This window comes from Haliotis rufescens, unplaced genomic scaffold (assembly GCF_023055435.1).
Source record: "Haliotis rufescens isolate VD_foot unplaced genomic scaffold, xgHalRufe1.0.p SCAF_12, whole genome shotgun sequence".
Lineage (NCBI taxonomy): Eukaryota > Metazoa > Mollusca > Gastropoda > Lepetellida > Haliotidae > Haliotis > Haliotis rufescens.
The window spans coordinates 35,744,190-35,747,401 of NW_025963802.1; positions in this window are offsets into that span (position 1 = coordinate 35,744,190).

Genomic DNA, 3,212 nt, shown 5'->3' on the forward strand with positions numbered 1-3,212 from the left:
CTTTAAAAGCTGTGGCAGCTTCTGGGAGTTGAGTGAATAAGTTGGGATCAAAACAGCTTGGACAGTATTAAGAAGGTACATCAGTCCAAACTGACGCAGATCAGACATTCAACAATTTGGTGATAAAAAACGGGCAAATGTTTGCTGACAAACTAAGGAGCAAATTCTTTTAACCCATGGAAACAGATCCTGGCACTAATAAGGGGCACGACTCTGCACAGAGAATCACAGCATCTTAGATGATAAAATTCATGCCTGTGTCAGGAAGTTGAGAACAGCCCATAATGCAACAATTATCCCAATTTAATGTGACAGTGTAATAATGACAGGTTAGCACAAGGCTCCAGCTTCAGTGTTCTAAGCCCCATCAGCATGCCACCTGGTGGCGGGATGCAAACTGATATATTATCCAGTACTGGTGGAAGAGCTGATTCCTACCTATGCCCAACACAACCCTGAGAACACCACTACAACGGGAAGACAAAACATCTACACTAGTTAATGCCTTGAGATGTTACTATAGCAGGAATTGCAAACATATTGCAAGATTGAAGACTAAGCTACTGTATTCTACCCAGAGGTAGATGACATATCTATTCTCATATCCATACATAGTATTTACTTTAGGACTTTAAAAAATATTTTCTTATTTCCCATGCCTTTTCTCAAAACTAACTGGTCAGGTAAGGCGTGTCAGGAGGGTTTTTTGTTTGTATTTTGTATTGGTTTACGTTGAAAATTGGTGAAAGTATAGTTAACTCTAACACACCAAGTCCTCTCTTTTAGCCTCGCCCCTGTTAAGTACAAATTAACACATTCATCGATCTTGCAACCAGACATTGCCTCAACACAAGGACAGACAGTGCCTCAATATAAGGACAGTTGCTGGTTCCGAGATCAGACTTCTTCAGGCCAGAGAGTGAGCTTTGTTTAACAATGCTTAGAACAGTTTTTCAGTTGCATCACTTTATGTCAGTTTTCTGTGCCTTAGGTGATGCAGGTTTGGGATGGTTCCAGTTCGGTGAAACCAGTGAGCACAGGTATAGTGCAAACCTATGCCTCGGGTGAGAATTCAAAACATTGATCATCAGATCCTGGCATGGCTAAGGGAGGCAACTCCGCACAGTACATCGCAGCAGCTTTGACTAAGCCATCTTTATAACAACTGAAATCACATTTATATTTTTATACTCATTGTTATGGGATGTGTTTCCAATGAGGTGAGGTAAAATGGGATTGAACGTCGCCTTCCAGAATACTGCACTTATATTGCGACATGCACGCATGTGTGTGGCTGCTTGTAATAGTCCAGACTCATGCTGGTTTTATTGTGCTAGCCAACTGAGATACCATGTTGCAGTTTAACATTCAGACACACAATACTAACTTCCCTCCAACCAGTCCTTGTTTTATGCACTTGCTAAGCGCCAGGCAGGGTAACAAGAAGTCCCATCTTTTAACGTCTAATGGTATGACACGGCCAGAGATTGAGCAACCGACCTTCCACTCTCCATCACGATGCTATATCCATTGAGACCACAGAGGTGTTCTGTTTCCAGTGAGTGCAAGGGCTGCTTTATAGACTGGCAGAGCACAACAGATGACTAGGCCCCCGTGCAGATGGACCAACATTCTCCCCCGTCATGGAGCACAGACACACTGAGGTGGAGAAACCCAGTAGTAGCTTCAAGGCGCTGGTAACAAGCTCAACTGTTACAATACTAACAAAACCAGTATCTTTCAGATGCAGATGTCGTTGTTTTGTCCAAATTTTCCTCTGAAGGAGATGAGATTGATGCCAGTAGACATTATTTGGTTGCAATCACTCACAACCTCAACCACATCTTTAGCTGAGAGTTATCTCCCCTATCCACACTATGACTACTCAAGCTCCTGACAGTGGCAGTCCGTTCGCGGAGCTCTCTATCGCAGCCACCTGTCAAAACTCCCCACTGTGATAGGTGGCCCCAACCATGCTTGGAGTTGAACTTGCAACCGAATGACCATTATTTTTACCAACAAGTGACGACTGTCGTGACGCCGAATACACTTACCGCTGATAAATTACTTTCTTTGTTTGTCAATTTGAATTTCTATTTCATTAAAACTATTCCCTTTAATTGATATAGTAAGAATGTAAGGGAGAAGTTGGTTGATTTTCCATTAGTCTGCAATCTCGAACCAATCTGATTATTAAAACAACAAAGTAAATTCATCTGGAAAACATGGTCAGTCGTAAACCTTTTCAAAATGAAATATGATGGCATTCCCAAAGACATAAACAAAAACATTAACGTTACTACATATGGGGTTAGAGGGCAAATTTCAAGATTCTTGTAATGGCCACGCCCACACTGGTGGCAGCGATGTTACCGAGAGATTAACGAAGATGTCACGCGCTGGGAAGGAGCTTGTATGACTACTGTGTCCACCAGGATTGCCTACAGGTCCCAGGATACAGTAAGTCCCTATGACTGAATGCTTGAATTGCCCACTGAATATGGACATGGGTTTGGTTCCATAAGGTCAGGAAGCTTTAATTCTGTTTCGGAATTACTAAGCACATGTCAGACTACACCATATATGTCATGCATTCTGTAGCCATTCTTTCCACCATTCTCCCATCACTATCTGCTGATTTACACAAACACTGAGCGACCATACAGGGGTCAGCTATATTGTTGTGGATTATACACATATATTATATATCTACATAAATATTAACATCTATAGTACATCTTTACACTAACAACAAACATAACGCGGGTCAACAAGGATATAGAGACTGTCACAGGACCTCCACTCTGGAGGGCCTGGATGTCACATATTCGCATTTTTTAAACTTACAAATATTGAGGCCACAATTAAAAAAGACCCTTTGTTTCGGGCAAATCACCTTACCCTGCAAAACGGCTCTGTTTTTAAATCTTTGAAATGTATGTGAGTGTAAGTGTGTATCTGAGGGTATGTCTGCATTGGTTATAGCATAATGTGTTTCTGTGTTCCTCTGTGTGTGTGTGTGTGTGTGTGTGTGCATGAGTTCCTGTGTGTGTGTGTGTGTGTGTGTGTGTGTGTGTGCCTGTGCGTGTGCATGAGTTCCTCTCTGTGTGTGTGTGTGTGTAGGAGTTCCTCTCTGTGTGTGTGTGTGTGTGTGTGTGCGCGTGTGTGTTCGTGTGTGTAGGAGTTCCTGTGTGTGTGTGTGTGTGTGTGTG